The 23,815-nt window shown below is 37.6% G+C and overlaps 1 long non-coding RNA gene and 1 pseudogene across 6 annotated transcripts in view; both read left to right on the plus strand.

The window, feature by feature from the left end:
* Positions 1–23,815, plus strand: part of LOC145509733 (uncharacterized) — a 1,421,207-nt gene that overhangs the window by 381,866 nt on the left and 1,015,526 nt on the right. The gene's annotated exons all lie outside the window — the stretch shown is intronic.
* LOC145511864 (U2 spliceosomal RNA) lies at positions 13,763–13,895 on the plus strand (annotated as a pseudogene).

The following is a 23,815-nucleotide window of genomic DNA, read 5'->3' on the forward strand; positions in this document are numbered from 1 at the left end:
CTGGTCCCATCACTCCATGGGAAATAGATGGGGAAACAGTGGAAACAGTGTCAGACTTTACTTTTTTGGGCTCCAGAATCTCTGCTGATGGTGACTGCAGCCATGAAATTAAAAGACGCTTACTCCTTGGAAGGAAGGTTATGCCCAACCTAGATAGCATGTTTAAAAGCAGAGACATTACTTTGCCAACAAAAGTCCGTCTAGTCAAGGCTATGGTTTTTCCAGTGGTCACGTATAGATGTGAGAGTTGGACGGTGAAGAAAGCTGAGCGCTAAAGAATTGATGCTTTTGAACTGTGGTGTTGGAGAAGACTCTTGAGAGTCCCTTGGACTGCAAGGAGATCCAGTCAATCCATCCTAAATGAGATCAATCCTGGGTGTTCATTGGAAGGTCTGATGTTGAAGCTGAAGCTCCAATACTTTGGGCACCTCATGCGAAGGGTTGACTCATTGGAAAAGACCCTAATGCTGGGTAGGATTGGGGGCGGGAGGAGAAGGGGACGACAGAGGATGAGATGGTTGGATGGCATCACCGACTCGATGAACATGGGTTTGGGTATACTCCGGGAGTTGGTGATGGACAGAGAGGCCTGGTGTGCTGCAATTCATGGGGTCGCAGAAAGTCGGACACGACTGAGCGACTCAACTGAACTGAAGTAAATGGCAATGTAGGTAGTTGATGAGGATATGCCACAGAGTTCCCCATGTAATTATCATGTTCGTTTTCCTCCAGAAATTTTCTAGAACAAATCCAGTATAGATATTGCTTTAGGGATAGTCATAACTCAAGATGTACCCAAAGGGGATTTAAATTACATAACATAATTTTTTTTCTTTTCTCCTTGCATTCAGCATCTATTAATTATATTTACATACCTAGTAAAAATTAGTGGGGTTTTGGAATCAGACAAACCTTCTTCTTATTTTTAGTTCAACTAATTACTAGCTGTGTTTTTAGAAAATTTTCCTGATTCTCATTATTTTCATTTATCAAGAGAGACCTCTATTATGAAATTCATAGGAATATTAGCAGCATTAACTAAAATAACAAGTGCAAAGTGTTTGGAAGAGTGTCGATCCACATATATTTTGCCCTTTATCCTACGCTTCTCTAATTTTTTTCTTCTAAACATTTCTTTTTCTAAAAAAACACAGATTAGTTTATTTGACAAAATGTTCTCATCATTGAAAATAGTTCAATATTGCTGGAATTGCCCAGCTTAACTGAAGTCAATTCACATTTCTGACTTAAAAGTAGATGATTAAAGAAATGAATTATCCAAAGCAAGCAAATTATTGTGTCAAGTTGTCCTCTAGCTTCTTCCAATATCAATTAATAGTTTGTGCTTTAATGAGATTACTTTGTCTTTATGTTTTAATCATCCTCATAATTAAGTTTCAAGTTTGTAGTAAAAATAATTTTGTATTTGGTAGCAAATGAAATCTTCAGTTTTATGCTTAAATATAAGTATCAAAATTATAAGAAAAATGTTTCACCATTGTATTTTATGCTGTCTTTTCTGATCTAGTGAGTTTTAAAATAGATTCTTCTAAATATTATTTCTAAGTTCCTCAGTAATATTAATATCAATAGTTGGGATTAAACAAATATATGCTAAAAGTAAGGGATTTTTAAAGAACTTGGTTCACTTGATCCATTTTCCTCTTTTCATTTCTCTTATAAATCACCTTAGAGTAAACATGACAACCATGTCAAATTTTTTGATCTATTTAGGCTGAAAAAATATATTTTCTACTAAGCTCTCCTAAGAAGCTCTAAACTCCTTGCCCAATTAGAGGGCACACAAAGAATAGAGAACTTTTAGATCCAATATACAGATTTATCTTTTAGAGTTAATTATGTGTTGACTTATTATTTAAATATAATAAGATCATTGGTGGCCATATGTATTAATATTCAAAAATGTTTCCTGGTAGTATATAGCTCCATCTTGAATCATTTAGAAAGAAGAGAATATAAATAAGTATCCTATTGATATAGGTTGTAAGTTACTGTTCTTCATAAAATAGTAAAAATATAAATACACAATCCCAACTTTGTTTAATATTTCTTTTCTCTTTGGAAGCATGACAACATTTTGATTAAATGGATACTTGTCTGGTCAAGGTAGAGTAAGTCCTAGTCACTAAAATTGATTGTGGTGAGTCGGAGACAGCTAATGAACTCAAGGCTTAAAATGGCATTGATCTCTGCTCACTCCTTTGTCTATTTGACCATGAAATTGGAAGTGGACAACTCTTCTAGCTATGAGCACTGGCATAGAAACACCTTTTTGTTCCTAAGAACTAAAGAGCAATTTAAATCTTATATTTCCAGTTCAAGTCAAGGGACTATTTCCCTTATGGGATCACTCAGAGCTGTAAAATAACACTTTCGCAGAGTTGAAAGCAATCTGGGAAAACTCAATTTTCACTAGAGTAATCTGAATTTTCAGTTATGGTGAACATTATTTTTGGAAAGAAAATATACAGGTAATCAAATCTTGACTATTTTGTGTGATATAATGCACTGTTGTAGCCCAATTAAATCTTTTCCATCAAGTTAATGATAGTCCCAAAACATGTGTACTTTTAATAAAGTAATATTATGTGTTCCAAAGCAATAAAGAGAGTCTGTTGAACAAAAGCAAAGTAATTGCAAATAATTTTTGATAATTTTAACTTCGAGTTGAATTCACTAGTCCTATTCCTAGAGAAGGTCACTATTAGCTCCTTGTTGCATTAATTCAGAGAAGGAAAATAAAGATTGCTGGTAGATAAGGAGAATTTGAATCTTCCTTATTCTCTGGAGAATTTGAAAAGAAGAGGCTTCAGGCTCAGATGGTAGAATGGCAGGAAGTAAGAGTCAGGTACAGGAATAAGGAGGAAAATTAGGAAAAATGCTGCACATTTATACATACAACAACAATACTCCAATCACCCCATTTCTGCCCCATGCATAAACAACACCAGTACCATTCTATCAGTATCTTGAGCAAAATACTAGAAATTGGGTAAAAGTCAACCTGGAAGATACAAACACAAAAAATGCAGAATGTTTAATATTAATATCAGATAAAGTATTTAAAATTGAAGGCATTAAATAAGATAAAGATATGCTGTGATATTCATAAATCCATGTGTAACAACTAACAAAGCAATTCAACACATAAAACTTTGACCCACCCAGCCAAAGTATTGCTAGTAGCATTGCTTCTGGAGAGTAACATTTTTCCATTTTGCCTTGAAGGCACTGGTAAGATGTAAGCAGAAATGGTGAGGTGGAGTTTCAGGGAAAATTCTTTGAAGTGGGCCTACTTTGTTTGCACCTTGTTAATTCATCTTCTTAATCCTTCTTCTGACTTAAATGTGGGTGAGATAGCTAGAAATCTAGCAACTGTCTTGTGAAACAAGTGACTCTGAAGCGCCCTGACCTGACAAGATGACTGTGTTTGTGTCTATGTTTTGACTTAGGATGAAAGCCAGCTGCTAAAGATTGTATGCTAGAAAGAATGAAGGTAACATGTTTCCCACTGATAAATACAGAGAACTACTGTGTTTGTCTTAGATTGCAGGTTTGTGAGAAAAAATAAATCCCTTTCTTGTTCAGGACTGTCATTTTAGTTATTTGTTATTAGAAGCTTAATATAATTTCAACTGATAGGAAGATCTTGTTAAAGATACAACTATAGGGATTTTCCTGGTAGTCCAGTGGCTAAAGACTCCACGCTCCCAATTCAGGGGGCCTGGATTTGATCCCTGGACAGGGAACGGGATCCCACATGCCGCAGCTAAGAGTTCGCATGTTGAAACTAAGACCTGGTACAGTCAAATAAATAAATATTTAAAAAAATACAGCCATAGTGGGAGATTTAAAAAGCTCTCCCAAATATGAACGGGTAGAATTAAAGCACACAAAATTATATAATTATATAGGAATTTTGAATAAAATTAATTTCATTTGGTGTGTGTGTGTGCATATATATATATATACACACATATATAAGTTTCTATATATAGACAGTAAATATGTATGCATTGTCAATGAATATAGTTGAGCAGCAGGGTTTTATTTTTAATTGTACCTTTAAATTATGAAATTTATTTGAAATTATGTGATTTTTGAAATATTTGCATATATATATATATAACTTATATGGAGGATGCCAACAAGATTTTTTATTTTAATTTTAAATTTATAGGACATTGTGTGCTATTTAGGCTTCCCAGGTGGCTCAGTGGGTAAATAATCCACCTGAAATGCAGGAGGCACATGAGACATGGGTTTGATCCCTGAGTAGGGAAGATCCCTTGGAGGAGAGCATGACAACCCACTCCAGTATTCTTGCCTAGAGAAGCCCATGGGCAGAGGAGCCTGGCAAGTTATAGCCCATATGGTCGCAATGAGTTGAACATGACTAGAGCAACCGAGCATGCACACACATGTGCTGTTTGTTTGACCATGTGTGCAATGGCCTCCTCCAGGGGATCTTCCCTACCCAGAGGTCAAAACCGAGGCTCTTATGTCTCCTGCTTTGGCAGGAGGGTTCTTTACCACTAGCACACCTGGGAAGCCTATTTGTTTGGTAGTAAAATGTTAAGTCTAGCTTATAATTGGTCTTGACTTTACAGTTGTGAGTCATATCTTTCAGGTAACATTATATCAACCATTTTCAATAAAACACAATACTTCCAAATCACATCTCAAACTTATAGTTTATGGTTAAGCAAATTCTCTTAGGTTTCAATAATGATAATACTGTTAGAAATGCTTTTGTGGAATATATTTTAAGACTGTTTTGTGCTCTTTGGTAGAAGACACCTGCAAAAAAGGTGACATTTAAGTTAGTTTCAGCATTTATGATCTTAGGTGAACTACAGAGAAGATGCATTTTTCCTTGTCCTCTTGGTTGTTCTTTTCTTTTAAATCTGATTTTCATATAGATTTGTGTCTCATATTCTAAATATAATGTAATTCTAAAGATATCTAGTGGCTGATATCCAAGCATACATTAAAAGATGGGAAGCGCTGAGCAGTGTGAACGTACATATTCATAATAGCTGCCTAACTAATATTTTTTCCCTCAGTAGACTAAGTCATACTGTGTATTTTCCATCCAACTGAAATATTATAAATCACTTTTTAATATCTTTTTATCTGAACAAGAAAAAAATCATTTGTATTACAGACATGTAAATTTAACTTAAAACTACAAAACCTAGTTTGAGGCTTGATACTCTGGCCATAAATCATATACAATAACATTGTAAATGAGATAACTGTTACATTATATTCTCTGGGCAAGGTTAATAGATTCACTTCAAGTCTAGCAAGAAATTGTAGCTGACATTTTCCCATTTCTTTCAGAAAAGCCTTTATAAATCCTCAACTTCTAAATTGGACTGGATTAGGTCCCAGTGGAGAAAATCCTAGATTTAGTGTTTTTAATTTCCTAACTTACTGAGTAGGAACCAACTTTATAACTGTAGTCAAATATGACTGGGGGACTTTTAACAGGTTATTTTTGTTATTCTCGTCCAATTCCAGTAATAAAACTAATTGTGTTAATAATAATAAAGGAGAAATGATGGCAAAAGTGATAGTAGTCTAAATTTTTAAAAAGCCTATCAATTTGGTTAAGCCAGGCCAACAGTGGAGAGAAAATAAAAATAAGAGTTTTATTCAAGCCTTCCCTGGTTGACTAAACAACACACAGAAGGTCCACTGCTTTCATTTTCAGCTCACAGCTCTTTACCCTGGTAACTGAATATTTACATTCTGCTATGCCCTGTTTCTTGCTGCTCTCAAACTCTCCTCTGGGAACTGGCATAATGGGTGATCTTAATCTCCTTTTACTGTGAGGAGGAAGAGTCTCTGCGTCATGATACCTGGAGGCCCAGAAAGCTCAGCTGCCTAACCTAGCCTGTGCAGGGAAACTTTCTCCAAATGCCATGTTAACCCTGGGCTTTAGTTACAAGATCTTCAAAGCACTGTTTCCTGATCATTGTAGAAATTGAATGATCTGCAAGGTGAGGAGATGGTTGTATAGGAAAATTCCTCCCAGTGTGGCATTTCCTCTCCTTTTCATTCGTCAGAACTCTCATTCTTATCTCCAAATACCAAGGTTAATTATATGGTCTCTTTCCTGCTAAAAGTTTCTGTGGATTACATCTTATGCTGTATATTCTTGTTGGATTATTCTTCGGGGAATTCTGTTCCATCACTTCATTCTGATGCCCAAGTCCTACCAGCTGTCCTTGTTCTTCAGGGATAGAAGCAGGCTTTTCCCACTGTCCTTTCAGATCTTCTTACAATGGGACTAGTATATCTGAGTTTTTGCAGTATTTCTGTTCTCTCTCACTTGTCTCATTTCCTGTCTTTATTCCTGCTCTTCTCCTTAACTTGGATATCTACCAAATCCGAGTAAAACCACATGCTATGTCATGGGGAGGGCATATGATTAACACATTGCTCAAAACCCAGTTGAAAAGGCATCTGATTCCCTGAAACTTGCCATGGCTCATTTCACCTACACCGACTTTCTCTTATTTAAATTTCCTATAGACTTACTACAATACTATATGTCACATTTAATTTCCTTTAAGTAACATTATGCATATTCCTTGAGGATTATTCATATGTCATTAACTAGACCCCAAGCTACTTCAGGTCAAGAATAATACCTTTTACCTCTTTACACTCCTTGTAGATTCAGTGAAATTCTAGGTATATAGTAAATGATAGTTGAATTCAAGTTAATTTTTTTAGTAGATCATAAGCCTTGGCCATTCTGGACATCTGTGTTACCAAGTTGCATGTTATTATAATAAATTTTCACTTGTTATTTCACTGATTGAATTACCATTAAAACTGCTTAAAACACTATTTTATTGTTCTTTCAGGGTGATTTGGGAATCTTGCCTCCTTAACAAGCAATAATCATCTCTATAAAATGCACCTCCAGTTCTGTGCTTAAGGAACTAGCATTTTCTTAGTCTTTTGCGTTGTTTATAGTGTTGTTTCTTCTATTTGACAGCTTAAATACTGCCTGGTTTAAATCCACAGATCCTAAAGGGTAGAGATTATTTAGTCATAACTTTCTTTTATCTTAGCAATACAAACAACACATATAATAAATGTGGGTATTTAATGCTTAAATCTGATACAGGGATTCCTGTATTGTAATTAGGTACAATATGATGCCCCGAGGCTTCTGGCTCTTGCTTTCATAAAAAGATTGGCTAAGAATGAAGAATGATATTAGCATCGGCCTTATGGAATAAAATATTGCTATCCATCTTTCAAATATCAGCCTCATAAAGTAAGGTGGATCTCATCTCTGGTAGCACAAATTATACCTCAGTCTAAAGAATTATAACTTTTTAGACTTATAATTTCTCAATTCTTATCATAGATGCAATGACCTGTCAAATGATAAGCATATCTTACATGATTGGCAGAAACATCTACTAGGTTCTGTTTCTTGATTTCATTTTTTGTTAAAATTAGTTCCATGAAAAGGTAGGCTATCTGTAAGTCTTTTGTGATTGTGTCTATATGGCATCAAGTCACTGGTCAATGATTTTAAAAGGTGCAGTTAGTAACTTGCATTATGATTTCAAAGAAGTAATTAAAATATTATTTATTTGGTCCTTTTCAATAATTTGTTGTTATTAATATGAATTTAAACTACCACACAATTGCACTCATCTCACACGCTAGTAAAGTAATGCTCAAAATTCTCCAAGCCAGGCTTCAGCAATACGTGAACTGTGAACTTCCAGATGTTCAAGCTGGTTTTAGAAAAGGCAGAGGAACCAGAGATCAAATTGCCAACATCCAATGGATCATCGAAAAAGCAAGAGAGTTCCAGAAAAACACCTATTTCTGCTTTATTGACTGTGCCAAAGCCTTTGACTGTGTGGATCACAATAAACTGTGGAAAATTCTGAAAGAGATGGGAATACCAGACCATCTGACCTGTCTCTTGAGAAACGTGTATGCAGGTCAGGAAGCAACAGCTAGAACTGGACATGGAACAACAGACTGGTTCCAAATAGGAAAAGGAGTACGTCAAGGCTGTATATTGTCACCCTGCTTATTTAACGTCTATGCAGAGTACATCATGAGAAACGCTGGGCTGGAAGAAACACAAGCTGGAATCAAGATTGCCGGGAGAAATATCAATAACCTCAGATATGCAGATGACACCACCCTTATGGCAGAAAGTGAAGAAGAACTAAAGAGCCTCTTGATGAAAGTGAAAGAGGAGAGTGAAAAAGTTGTCTTAAAGCTTAACGTTCAGAAAACTAAGATCATGGCATCTGGTCCCATCACTTCATGGGAAATAGATGGGGAAACAGTGGAAACAGTGGCTGACTTTATTTTTTTGGGCTCTAAAATCACTGCTGATGGTGATTGCAGCCATGAAATTAAAAGATGCTTACTCCTTGGAAGGAAGGTTATGGCCAACCTAGATAGCATATTTAAAAGCAGAGACACTACTTTGCCAACAAAAGTCCGTCTAGTCAAGGCTATGGTTTTTCCAGTGGTCATGTATGGATGTGAGAGTTGGACGGTGAAGAAAGCTGAGCACCGCAGAATTGATGCTTTTGAACTGTGGTGTTGGAGAAGACTCTTGAGAGTCCCTTGGACTGCAAGGAGGTCCAATCAATCCATCCTAAAAGAGATCAATCCTGGGTGTTTATTGGAAGGACTGATGTTGAAGCTGAAACTCCAATACTTTGGCCACCTCATGCGAAGAGTTGATTCATTGGAAAAGACCCTAATGCTGGGAAGGATTGGGGGCAGGAGGAGAAGGGGACGACAGAGGATGAGATGGTTGGATGGCATCACCGACTCGATGGACATGGGTTTGGGTAGACTCCGGGAGTTGGTGATGGACAGAGAGGCCTGGCGTGCTGCAATTCATGGGGTCGCAAAGAGTCGGACACAACTGAGCGACTGAACTGAACTGAATCCTTCTATTAATAACTATTCATTTTTATTTTGCATAAAATTCTTCCCTGGATATTTTTTGAAGTACAAGTATAACACACAATCCTATCAGTATACTGAAAATGCACAGCATGTGTGCACACACATACAGACAAGCACTTAAACACACACACAAGTGAAAGGCTAAATAGTAAGAGAAGAGATTAACATGTACTTCTATGAAATAATATGACTGAATGGGTATCATGAGTAAGTGAACAATGTGAGTAAATATTGTGCATTGAAAGAAGATTACTACTTGGGTAGGGGCTATAAGGAGAAAAACGTTTCAGATGAGAGCTACTATTTATTAAACCCTTGAAATTCATTGTTCTATCGTTTTCAGTTTCTACTGTTTTCAGACAACTCACCAAAGCCCACTTTGTGTGGATTTTCACTTTTACTGAGGAAAGAGTCTATATTATGTTGCTCACAAAGTTGATGTAGGGGGTGAGATTAGCTGAAATACCTCTATCATCCATCTTCTTTTAATTTTACCTTTCAGATTCTAAATGGTGGTATTTGTCAATTTGGGATTCAAGAAGATCTTGGATGAGTTATTATACTTGAATATTAAGTCTGGTCTATTGTTTGCCTCATGACTGTCTATGTTTTACATATTCTGATAACCTGTCACCTGCAGTGTCTGGCACATTTCAGATATTCAGTATCACTTTGAATATATGTATGGGTGATATATAGATACATGTGGCCTCAGTATGGCAATGAGAAGTGGGAGAGGAAAATGAAGTTGAAAACAGTCAGTTCGGTTCAGTTCAGTTGCTCAGTCGTGTCCGACTCTTTCCGACCCCATGAATCCCAGCACGCCAGACCTCCCTGTCCATCACCAACTCCCGGAGTGTACCCAAACTCATGTCCATCGAGTCGGTGATACCATGCAGCCATCTCATGCTCTGTTGTCCCCTTTTCCTCCTGCCCTCAATGCTTCCCAGCATTAGGGTCTTTTCCAATGAGTCAACTCTTCGCATGATGTGGCCAAAGTATTGTAGTTTCAGCATCAGTATCAGTCCTTCCAATGAACACCCAGGAACGATCTCCTTTAGGATGGACTGGTTGGATCTTCCTGCAGTCCAAGGGACTCTCAAGAGTATTCTCCAACACCACAGTTCAAAAGCATCAATTCTTTGGCGCTCAGCTTTCTTCACCGTCCAACTCTAACATCCATACATGACCACTGGAAAAACCATAGCCTTGACTAGACGGACCTTTGTTGACAAAGTAATGTCACTGCTTTTTAATATGCTATCTAGGTTGGTCATAACTTTCCTTCCAAGAAGTAAGCGTCTTTTAATTTCATGGCTGCAATCACCATCAGCAGTGATTTTGGAGCCCCCCAAAATAAAGTCAGCCACTGTTTCCACTGTTTCCCCATCTATTTCCCATGAAGTGATGGGACCAGATGCCATGATCTTAGTTTTCTGAACGTTGAGCTTTAAGACAACTTTTTCACTCTCCTCTTTCACTTTTATCAAGAAGCTCTTTAGTTCTTCTTCACTTTCTGCCATAAGGGTGGTGTCATCTGCATATCTGAGGTTATTGTTATTTCCCCCGGCAATCTTGATTCCAGCTTGTGTTTCTTCCAGCCCAGAATTTCTCATGATGTACTCTGCATAGACGTTAAATAAGCAGGGTGACAATATACAGCCTTGACGTACTCCTTTTCCTATTTGGAACCAGTCTGTTGTTCCATGTCCAGTTCTAGCTGTTGCTTCCTCATGTGCATACCGGTTTCTCAAGAGGCAGGTCAGGTGGTCTGGTATTCCCATCTCTTTCAGAATTTTCCACAGTTTGTTGTGATGCACACAGTCAAAGGATTTGTCATAGTCAATAAAGCAGAAATAGATGTTGTTCTGGAACTCTCTTGCTTTTTCGATGATCCATTGGATGTTGGCAATTTGATCTCTGGTTCCTCTGCCTTTTCTAAAACCAGCTTGATCATCTGGAAGTTCACAGTTCACGTATTGCTGAAGCCTGGCTTGGAGAATTTTAAGCATTACTTTACTAGCGTGTGAGATGAGTGCAATTGTGTGGTAGTTTGAGCATTCTTTGGCATTGCCTTTCTTTGGGATTGGAATGAAAACTGACCTTTTCCAGTCCTGTGGCCACTGCTGAGTTTTCCAGATTTGCTGGCATATTGAGTGCAGCACTTTTACAGCATCATCTTTGAGGATTTGAAATTGCTCAACTGGAATTCCATCGCTTCCAATAGCATTGTTGGTGATGCTTCCTAAGGCCCACTTGACTTCACATTCCAGGATGTCTGGCCCTAGGTGAGTGATCACACCATTGTGATTATCTGGGTCATGAAGATCTTTTTTGTACAGTTCTTCTGTGTATTCTTGCCACCTCTTCTTAATATCTTCTGCTTCTGTTATGTCCCTACCATTTCTGTCCTTTATTGAGCCCATCTTTGCATGAAATTTTCCCTTGGTATCTCTAATTTTCTTGAAAAGATCTCTAGTCTTTCCCATTCTATTATTTTTCTCTATTTCTTTGCATTGATTACTGAGGAAGGCTTTCTTATCTCTCCTTGCTATTCTTTGGAAGTCTGCGTTCAAATGAGAATATCTTTCCTTTTCTCCTTTGCCTTTCGCTTCTCTTCTTTTCCCAGCTATTTGTAAGGCCTCCTCAGACAGCCATTTTGCTTTTTTGCATTTCTTTTTCTTGGGAATGGTCTTGATCCCTGTCTCCTGTACAATGTCACGAACTGCCATCCATAGTTCATCAGGCATTCTGTCTATCAGATCTAGTCCTTTAAATCTGTTTCTCACTTCTACTGTATAGTCATAAGGGATTTGATTTAGGTCATACCTGACTGGTCTAGTCGTTTTCTCCACTTTCTTCAATTTCAGTCTGAATTTGGCAATAAGGAGTTCTTGATCTGATCCACAGTTAGCTCCTGGTCTTGTTTTTGCTGACTGTATGGAACTTATCCATCTTTGGCTGCAAAGAATATAATTAATCTGATTTCGCTGTCGACCATCTGGTGATGTCCATGTGTCCATGTGTCCAACACAGTCTTCTCTTGTGTTGTTGGAAGAGGGTGTTTGCTATGACCAGTGCATTTTCTTGGCAGAACTTTATTAGCCTTTGCCCTGCTTCATTCTATACTCCAAGGCCAAATTTGGCTGTTACTCCAGGTGTTTCTTGACCTCCTACTTTTGCATTCCGGTCCCCTATAATGAAAAGGACATCTTTTTGGGGTGTTAGTTCTAGAAGGTCTTGTAGGTCTTCATAGAACCGTTCAACTTCAGCTTCTTCAGCATTACTGGTCGGGGCATAGACTTGAATTACCGTAATATTGAATGGTTTGCCTTGGAAACGAACAGAGATCATTCTGTCATTTTTGAGACTGCATCCAAGTACTGCAGTTTGGACTCTTTTGTTGACAATGATGGCTACTCATTTCTTCTAAGGGATTCCTGCCCACAGTAGTAGATATAATGGTCTTCTGGGTTAAATTCACCCATTCCAGTCCATCTTAGTTCACTGATTCCTAGAATGTCGACGTTCACTTTTGTCATCTCCTGTTTGACCACTTCCAATTTGCCTTGATTCATGGACCTAACATTCCAGGTTCCTATGCAATATTGCTCTTTACAGCATCGAATCTTTCTTCTATCTTCAGTCCCATTCAGAACTGGGTGTTGTTTTTGAATTGGCTCCATCCCATCATTCTTTCTGTAGTTGTTTCTCCACTGATTTCCTGTAGCATATTGGGCACCTACTGACTTGGGGAGTTCATCTTTCAGTGTCCTATCTTTTTGCCTTTTCATACTGTTCATGGGGTTCTCAAGGCAAGAATACTGAAGTGGTTTGCCATTTTGTTCTCCAGTGTAGCACATTCTGTCAGACCTCTCCACCATGACCTGTCCGTCTTGGGTGGCCCCATACTGCATGGCTTAGTTTCATTGAGTTAGACAAGGCTGTGGTCCATGTGATCAGATTGGCTTGTTTTCCGTGACTGTAGTTTCAGCCTGTCTGCCCCCTGATCCCCTCTCTCTGTGCCCTCCATCTTACCTGGGTTTCTCTTACCTTGGATGCAGGGTCTCTCTTCACGGCTGCTTGAACAAAGCGCAGCCGCTGCCCCTTACCTCAGTAATACCACATATTTCCCCTTAAACTAACATGTTAAAAGTCAAATTTATCACTTTGCCTACATTGACTCACTCTGAAAATCCCTGCTGCCTTCTTTCCCACTAACTACACATGATTCTTTTTGACTTTTTAATTCCAATAAATGGCAAGCCATTCATCTATTTACTCAAGCCACTCCTTTGGGAATCTTCTACTCATTTCTCTTTTGGCCAGCACATTCAAGAAATAAATGGATCATGTCAATTGCCCACCCCCCCAAACTTGTTTAATTCATCCATTTCTCTTCTTGTCCATTTCTCGCTACTTAAGAACAGGCTGTCTTCCTTCTCACCTGGTTTGTGGTAGGATATTTATTACCTCTCTCCGTACTTCCAATTTTGCCACTCCACAATAAAATAAAGTTTTTTTTCTTAAGAGAATATTTTCTCCTAAAAGTTTTTATGCATACTACTACTTCAGCCTGGGGTATCTTTTCTGTCTCTGCCTCTTTAGCAGAAGAACTCCTATTTACCATTCGTTACTTATATTACTCGTAATTCAGGAGGCCTTCTTAGACTCCCAATGCTGACTGTTTCTCCTTGTGCATGTTCTTGTCACAGCACTTATCACATCATGTTTTACCTGCAGATAGCCTAACTAGATAGAAAGCTCTTCTCATCCTTTTTGGCTGAGATCAAGTGTAGCATCTGTTCTTATTAGTTTAATATCTGATATGTTCTCTATCTGAGGACTATATATTAAATGGATTTTTGGAGCAGGAAGTTGGAATAGGAGCTTACTCTGTGGGGAAAAAAGAAAATGAAAAAGGAAGAAAGAAGAAGAAACAAAGAGGGAAGCACGTTGAAAGCATGCATATATATATCCAGTGCTATGTACAGGGTCTTGAACATAGTAGCCACTTGGTAAATATTTACTATATTTTTAAAGAAGAGCAATATTCTCCCTGTCGGTCATTTTATCCAAAGCCAATAAAATGTTATTTTGGCAAGTAATATCCCCCATTCCAAATATTGTTAAAAACAGAATAGATTCTCTTTTAATATTGTTTGTAGTTTAGCACAGATGTATCTTGAAAGTAGTAATGAAAGTGACATTAAATAGTTTATTTGATATATGCTATACAGTTTATTATAGTTTCTCTTCAAGGACCTGACCAGTTGGTTGATTATCTAGAAACAAAATCTGCTGGTCTCTATGTATTTGAATTTTTTTACCAAAATCGGCATTGTGCTGAGTTTATAGACTATGCCAAAAAAAAGTATTTAAAGTTATATGCTTTACTATGTAATTTTCCGATATAGTTGAGTGAATGTTTATGAGTTTGAAAGTACAAGTGCATTTAATTTTATTTCTAACCATTTTAGGAGTATATATTGGACTATTTTCATGAATACTGTAATTGATTTCAGAGAGTAGTGTTTCAACAGAGGGGAATATTTCAAATGATCTTCAGAAATATTTCACATGCAAAAGATAATTATTTACACATATTACTATGGCATCTGTGTATCAAAGTTTGATAAATATGGAGTATACAATTCTTTCTTTTAGATCCCCAAATCAATTTAGTGATCAAGTGTTTGAAGGTACCTTCATATAAAGAACCAGAACAAGAGTTCTGCTCTACCAGAACAAGAGTAGAGCAAAATATTTTGCTTAAGCTCTGTTAAAATATTTTCCTTGAATATGTATTCTGTAAGGTTGGTCAGGTCCTTGTAATAGCTATACTGGATATGTTAATATTAGAAAAAGTAGGTTTTGAGATAAATATTATTTGAAATAAAGTCATTTCTTAATAAGAGGATCAACATGCCAGGAAGATATAGCAATTACAAATTGTACACACATAGAACCGGAGCCCCATAATACATGAAGCAAAAAGTGAAATAACTCAAAGGAGAAATAGACTATTCAACAATATTAGAGATTTCAATGCCTATTCTCAGTCATGAAAAGAATAATTAGGCAGAAAATTAGCAAAAATATAGAAGGCTTGAATAACATTATCAACCAACTTGACTTATTTGACATCTATAGACTGATCCATTCCAATAATAGCAGAATACATATCATATCTAGTGTACCCTAACCATTCTCTAGACTATATGCTATGCCAGAAAATAAGCCTTATCAAATTTAAAAAGATTAGAAAAAACCATCATCCAAGACACAGCAATAAAAGCCAGAAAAAGATAAAAATAAAAATTCCCTCTCAGAATGAAACTATAAGTTAAAACTCCAAAATCCATTAAATCATGTAATGCTAAGAAAGAAAAATAAATAACAGTTAGGGCATAAGTTAACTCCAGGTAAAGTTACTGATAAAAAAGAGTCAGACAAAGATTTAAAATATTTTTATTTAGAATGTTTAAAGGTAAAATGAAGTAACACTGTTAGAAAATAACAGAAACATAAAGCAAAAATTCTAGAACAGCTAGAAATAAAAAAATGGTAAAATTATTGAAGAAAAATTATAACCATTGAAATAAAATATTATCAAAGTGAAATGATAAATAGTAATGAGTAATTCATCTAAACACTTACGTTTCTCTTTTCCATTCATTCTTCTGTGTTGACTGAAAGTATCCAGACATATTGCTAAATTTGTTCTGCTTCTTGCTCATTCATTCATCCTCTCACTCAGCAGATGTTGATAAACATCTCCTGTGGCAGGCAGAGTTTTAGATGCTCTCACAAAGCTTACATTCTAGTAGGAAGAGATATGAATTAATTAAAAAATAATTTCATTGTGTGATAAGTGATATTAAAGAAATAGCATTTCCTTCTCTGAGTTTTAGTATGGTTTCTGACTAGAGAGAAATCATTCTTGGAAGCTTACCTGGGATAGCAAGTCTGGATTTATACAAGGTTATTTAGCAGGTTAAACAGCTCCCAATAGTGAGTGTAGTCCAAGCTGCTGGCTAGGGGGTGAATCATTATGGTAGTTAAAATGTCATTGTACCAATAAGTGTTTCTACTTTAGAAATAATTAGACTTACAGATATCAAATCCAGCATAAGAAACATAAAAATATAGGACCTAACAGCTGTTTAACACTGTATCAATAAAATATTTCTTTAATACCCAGTGCAGATGGAGAATTAATTGAGGAGACAAAAGCCAAAGAAGAGGCGTGGAAACAGAACAGAGAGAATATTTGATTACATTGCTTTCCTTTTCTTTTTATTTTCCTCATCTTATTTAAACTGGTAATCTATGGTCATAGATTTCAAGATTGTTATATATTCAAGTTTATTGTACTGTATTTTATATATAAATAGCTATTTTATTTTGTACTGTGCCTAGTTCATAAGCCATTCCAACAAGCACTCTTATTGCCCTTGTAAGCCATAAAAAGTTTACTCTTTTAATTTTTAAAATTCACTAACTTCATTTTCAACCAAGCTGTACAAAATGGGTTGGGACAAAATAAAAGGTTGGGATAAAATGGATTTATCCCAATTTTCTAGCCCAAAATTATCTGAATAAATTGAAAACTTTCCAAGATTCAGGTCTTAGTCCAACCCAAAGTAAATATTATTATCTAACTTAATCCTGGAAATAGTAAATTATGCACATTTGCTATAGAACATGTTAATTGTCTCAATAAATACAGTAATAATAGACAAATATAGACATTTTAGAAGAATGGAATCATTGAGGAAAGACCATCCCATCTGCTGAAAGGGTGAGCCTTTCATAACACTCTCAAGTGACGAACAGGAACATACTTTCTCCTTTGAGAGACGTTTGGTTAGCGTCTGCAGGAGCCAGGGAAAACACTTAAAACAATAACTAATGCCTAATACAAAGCACAGTCAGGTTTATCTGCGATCTTTATCAGTCCCTTAGGGACAATGATGTTGAAAATCATTGCAAAGAAATAATTCCCCAGAAAATACATCATTCAAATGGCTTTTCTATCTTACATATCTAATAAATACAGGAGTAGAGAGTATAGCTTAATGCTCGAAGTCAGAGACTTAAAGGAAAGACACTTATTTTAGTCCTGAATGGAAAGGCTGCATTTCAAGCTCAGAACAACACACCAGGAAAGAGAAAAAGCAGACAGAAAAGGGTAGGTCTATATACTTTGAGAACTATTCATTATGATAACATCTGAAGGAATCTAATGCAGCTACTCACATATCATCCAATGAGAAAACACAGATTAGAGTTAAAAGACTTAGGTCTTTGTATGGCTCTATTATTGTGTGATTTCAGAGAAGTTAAGCACTTGGCTCCAGCATACCAAGCAGAGTGAATTGGAGGCTATAGCACCTTCCCTTCTCAAGTTGTATTGTTAGGGAGATAAAACCCATGATAAAATTAAAACTTCTACAGAAATGTGATCAACTACCCAAACAGGGGAGCTCAATAAGGTTTTGCAGAAATCTTTCCCAAGTTAATACTTACCATGTGTAAATGCATATTGTTTGCAAGTGTCTTTCCTGTTACATCATTAGCAATCAGTATAGCTCTAAGAAAGAATTATGTCTGAAATAAGAAGCAAATTAGCCCATCTCAGGGAAAAGAACAGCTATTAGTACATACAAACTTTAAGAAATATCTACTCTAGCTTAAGAAATTCAGCACATGACGGATGCAAGTGAGTTCCTGCCATGAATTCATCCTATTCTCAAGACCTTTCAAATGGGAGATTGCACACCCAAGAGTCCTTGTCATCTCCAGATCCCATCCCGAGCTGCTCCCACCACTGCTAACCTGTGTGCCCCATGTGTGCCTGCTCTATTCTTTAATAGGAAAGAGTCATGAATAAGTTCTTGCCAGTGTGTCAGGTAGAAGAGGTGATAGTGGAATCATTTTATTGTAAGGCAACAGTCAGGGCCTGTGGGGTCGAGCACTTGGCCAAGTGTCTTAATTTTCAAGTCGATTATTTTTCCCTTACCTTCCATTCCTAACTTCCAACTTCCAGGGATGAATTCCTATAAGAATGATAAGTTCATGGAAATTGTACTTGATGAGTGAGATCCTTGAGTCTTCTTCCAAAATTACAAACAAGTTATTAACATAGGAAAATCTTTTGCCAGAAGACTCTTTTGTATGTGGTTATTTGCTAGGTAACCTTTCAATAGTAGATTAGAAATCAAGGGTTCTCATTTTAAAGACTACGCTGTAAAATTCATCAATGATACCCTCTGAAAACTGTTTACTTATTCTTTAGAGACATTGTGTCCAACTCAGGAGAAACTCATGCAAGCAGAAAAAGAACATATTTTTTTGTCTTAGCCATACTATTTATGTTTTCCTCATTAAAATAAAAAAAAGTTGCATTGATCTATATTCATATCCATGCTTTGAGATCAAGCAATTCTCTTGCTCAGTAATCTGCTACCCTCCCAGTGCCTTGCACAATAAGGTTCAAATTGTTTTATTAAATGCTTAAGTACCTCTTGATTTAGCTCAAACTATTTTCCTGATCTTAAACTTCCTGTTCCCCATTTCCTCCTGTACCTTCCACAGCATACTACACTTAGTTACTCCTAATTTCATTTAAATACTCCTACCACAAAATATCCAACTATAGATTTGCTCACATTTTTTTTTTTTTTAATCTAATGTATTCTTCTTTCATCAAGAGGCTCTTTAGTTCTTCTTCACTCTCTGCCATAAGGGTGGTGTCATCCGCATATCTGAGGTTATTGATATTTCTTCCGGCAATCTTGATTCCAGCTTGTGTTTCTTCCAGCCCAGCGTTTCTCATGATGTACTCTGCATATAAGTTAAATAAGCAGGGTGACAATATACAGCCTTGACGGACTCCTTTTCCTATTTGGAACCAGTCTGTTGTTCCATGTCCAGTTCTAACTGTTGCTTCCTGACCTGCATACAGGTTTTTCAAGAGACAGGTCAGATGGTCTGGTATTCCCATCTCTTTCAGAATTTTCCACAGTTTATTGTGATCCACACAGTCAAAGGCTTTGGCATAGTCAATAAAGCAGAAATAGATATTTTTCTGGAACTCTCTTGCTTTTTCGATGATCCAGCGGATATTGGCAATTTGACACCACCCTTATGGCAGAGAGTGAAGAAGAACTAAAGAGCCTCTTGATGAAGGTGAAGGAGGAGAGTGAAAAAGTTGGCTTAAAGCTCAACGTTCAGAAAACCAAGATCATGGCATCTGGTCCCATCACTCCATGGGAAATAGATGGGGAAACAGTGGAAACAGTGTCAGACTTTATTTTTTTGGGCTCCAGAATCACTGCTGATGGTGACTGCAGCCATGAAATTAAAAGACGCTTGGCAGGAAGGTTATGGCCAACCTAGATAGCATATTTAAAAGCAGAGACATTACTTTGCCAACAAAAGTCCGTCTAGTCAAGGCTATGGTTTTTCCAGTGGTCATGTATGGATGTGAGAGTTGGACGGTGAAGAAAGCTGAGCGCCGAAGAATTGATGCTTTTGAACTGTGGTGTTGGAGAAGACTCTTGAGAGTCTTGGACTGCAAGGAGATCCAATCAATCCATCCTAAAAGAGATCAATCCTGGGTGTTCATTGGAAGATCTGATGTTGAAGCTGAAACTCCAGTACTTAGGGCACCTCATGCGAAGGGTTGACTCATTGGAAAAGACCCTAATGCTGGGTAGGATTGGGGGCGGGAGGAGAAGAGGACGACGGAGGATGAGATGGTTGGATGGCATCACCAACTCGATGAATACGGGTTTGGGTAGACTCCGGGAGTTGGTGATGGACAGGGAGGCCTGGCGTGCTGCGGTTCATGGGGTCGCAGAGAGTCGGACACGACTGAGCAACTGAACTAAACTGAACTGATTCTTCTTTCTACTTATTGAAGTCCTCCACCTGCTCAAAGCTTAGCTGGAGGTGATTTTATCTATGAAATCTAGTCTAACTTCTGTAGTTAAAATTTAATCTCACCTTCCTCTCTGCTCTCATGTTTTTGTGTACTTCTTCCATGTCCCTGCTTTGTTTTTAGATATTTATGTGCCTGATGGTCCAACCTAATAGGTTGCAGGATCCTTAAAGCAAGATAGTCTGATTTGTTCATCTCTGTTCCTCTGATAACACCTAACAGAGCCTTGAGCATTTGTATGCAGAAATTGCCAGGACTTCCCTGGTGGTCCAATGGTTGAGACTGCGCTTTCACTGTCGGGGTCCCGGGTTCACTCTGGCAGGAGAACTGAGATCCCACATGCTGTGTGGTGTGGCTGTAAAGTTAAAAAAACAAAGAAAGAAAGAAATTTCCCAGAGAAGACCTTTTCATAAAGAATGAATTCAAGAGAGAGGTTCACAAGAGAGAGAAGCCCAAGAATGATCATTCTGGGATTATCTGATTATCTTTTGCTCTGTCGCATCCATTCATACTCCCACTTCCTGGACAATAATAGTAAAGTAAGAAAAGCTGAGAAGCACAGATAGCCAGAGAAGTATATGTATATAGTTAAAGATGACTATAAATAACCTTTTGGCCAGAGTTATTGGAGGTTATTTATTCATTAAGTATTCTTAAGGTCATTGTCTCCTACTAGATGGCATTTTTTGTGCGTCTCTGCAATCAGTTGCCTTTGGTAGTTTCAGCATATAGTTCTCTTTCCTTTATTTTTCTGTTTGCAAACTGGTACTTGAAGGTCAGCTCAGAACAAAAATCTAAGAGCACACAAAGTGAAATATGGTCAGAGCTTCTGAGCAAAGATGTTTCTACCAGGATCACGTTTGTCACCTTTGCTTTAAGGTTAATATTGAGTTATCACCTCACAGCAGTGTAACTGTTTCCAGTTCTAAGATGCTTTGAGGAGACGTTTGGGGAAAAGAGTAGGAAGCCACCAGAGAAAGAACAGATAGGGAGAGCTCAACAGGAATTTATTTACATTATTTCTTTCTCTTTCTTTATCAGAGGAATGCAAGTCTTAAAAGGGAGAATAGTTTGAGGTTATTGATACAGTTTGTTTTGCACCTTGTTTTTGTGCACATGACATTCTCCCTGAGCCAGAGATATTGATCACTTGAAGGCAGGTGGAAGTGGTAGATTAGGTTTGTTACAGGTGAAGTGTAGAGAGAAAGAAAGATAATATTTTGCTTCAGACATTCAAAATAGGATTTATAGGACAGTGTTGTATGGTACGGGCTGGTGTAGTCAGTATAGTCTGGTAAACCAAACTTTTCAGAATTTTTTTCCCCCCTAAATCCCTATATATATATTTCCTCCATTATCATGTCAGTTACCATGTCAGGAGGACTGTAAGTTATATGTTAGGTAGGAAAAAATGTGGATACCTCATGTTTTGGTCCTGAGATACTTAGGTAATATTGGGAGATAGATGGAAGCGGAAGATGAAGACTACATATATACCACCTGCCCTGTTGGAGATGGGAGTGTTAGAGGGAATGCCTGGAGAAAAAGGGTTTGTCTAGTCAATGGTTAAAAACATAGAAGGAACTCTCAGGCCGCCTCTCACCTTTGCCTGTCTGGGAAGTGACATTGTCAAGTGTTGCTGTTGTTCAGTCACTAAGTCATGTCTGACTCGCAACCAGATGGACTGCAGCATGCCAGGCTTCCCTGTCCTTCACTACTGTTCAAAGTTTGATCAAACTCATGGCCACTGAGTCGGTGATCATCTGACCATCTCATGCTCTATCATCCACTTCTCCTCCTGCACTCAGTGTTTCCCAGAATCAGGGTCTTTTCCAATGAGTCAGTTCTTCACATCAGGAGGCCAAAGTACTGCAACTTCAGAATTAGTCCTTGCAATGAATATTCAGGGTTGATTTCCTTTAGGATTAACTGGTTTGATCTTCTTGCTGTCCAAGGGACTCGCAAGGATCTTCTTCAGCACCATAGTTCAAAAGCATCAATTCTTTGACGCTCAGCCTTCTTTATGGTCCAGCTCTCACATCCATACATAACTACTGGAAAAACCGTAGCTTTGACTATATAGACCTTTGTCAGTAAAGTAACGTCTCTGCTTTTTAATATGCTATCTAGCTTTGCCATATCTTTTCTTCCAAGGATCAAGCGTCTTTTAATTGCATAGTTGCAGTCACTGTCATCAGTGATTTTGGAGCCCCCCCCTAAAAAAAAACAAATCTGCCACTATTTCCTTTTTTTCCTCCAGTCAAGTATAGTCAGTGACATATAATGGTAGCATGGTAGATGGAAGAATAGCGTTTAGTGTTCTGTGTAACCCTTAGATCCTGTGCATCATGGGAAGGACTCAGAACTTTCTGTTAAACCGTTAAAGGATTTTACTGCAGCTAGAGTCCTTCTGCCAAGGCAAGAGATGCAAGAGAAATGGGTTCAATCCTTGGATCTGGAAGATCCCCTGAAGTAGGAAATGGCAACCCACTCCAGTATTCTTGCCTGGAAAACCAGAGGAGACTGGAGGGCTACAGTCCATGGGGTTGCAAAGAGCTGGACAAGACAGAGACTGAGCACACACGCATGCCGTGCAGCTGGAAGTAAGCTGCATTGTGGACTACTTGGTGAGAGGAGCTCAAGGCCTGGGGCTACACTCCCACAATAGCTGGGAGTGGATCTGTGGAAGTGGATCCACTTCCAGACCTGGAGTTCCCAGGAAGACATGGCACTTGTGAGAGCCAGAATGATGCCAATACCAGAGAGCTGGCCAGAGAGAGGATGAGGAAGGTGAAGAAGAAGATGAAAGGAGGGAGAGTAGGGAAGAGAGAAGGGGGAAGGGAAGTTAGGTCAGGTTTAAATGTCAGCAGGTCAAGCAGCAACTAAGTAGACAAGGGTCATTGTCACAGAGCGTAGGAACCCATGGTAGTTCATTGCATAGGAACCCATGATAGTACAGCGGTGCAATTTGTGTACAAGGATCTCCTCCTGACACTGCCTTAGTTAGACTAGGCCTCATCCAATCTTGGCAGTTACATAAAAATATGTGACTTAAATATTGATGTTTTTAAAAACCTAAACCAACTGAATATTATTGGTAATGACTGAATTATTGTATTGGGTAAGGGTTTTTTCGCATAATGTTTAAATTATAGATTTCAATAAAAGCTTTTCTTCTATCTAGAGTATGGGGATTCATCCTAGAGTATGGAGATTCATAATGGGTAATCATATTATTTAAGAGATTATAAAGGATTTGCATTTTTCTGGACTTGTCTGAAGGGTAGTCTGAGTAAAACTGATATCCCAGCACATGGAGAAATACCCGAACTTTGGCACTTACTATTCTACTACTTATTAGAATTGACTGGTCTGAATGATTGGGTGGGTGCCTCAATTTTCTAATATTTCTTCCGGAATCTTTTCAAATGACATTTTTTCTGGAAGTGGTCCCAATACTTTTCTCTCCTCTTCTTCCTTTCTGAGTCCCTCCCTCCCTCCCTTCCTCCCATCCTTCCTCTGTTCTCTCTCCCTTCCTCCTTTCCTTCCTTCCTTCCTTCCTTCCTTTGATAGTTCACTAACAATAACAGTAATTGTCATTGGGTATCGGAGAGCTGTGTATTATTTTTTTTTAGTATAAACTTATTATGAAGTTCTATTGATTATTTATGTCCCTTTTTTATTGAATTATAGTTGATTTACAATATTATGTTTCAGGTGTACAGCATAGTGATTCAATATATTTATAGGTTATATTCCATTTAAAATTATTGAAAGTTAATATTACAAGAAATACAAGCTGTATTTCCCTATACTGTATAATATATCACTGTTGCTTATTTATTTTATACATACTAGTTTGTGTCT

Source organism: Giraffa tippelskirchi, chromosome 6 (assembly GCF_054371585.1).
Source record: "Giraffa tippelskirchi isolate mGirTip1 chromosome 6, T2T-mGirTip1v1.2.pri, whole genome shotgun sequence".
Classification (NCBI taxonomy): Eukaryota; Metazoa; Chordata; class Mammalia; order Artiodactyla; family Giraffidae; genus Giraffa; species Giraffa tippelskirchi.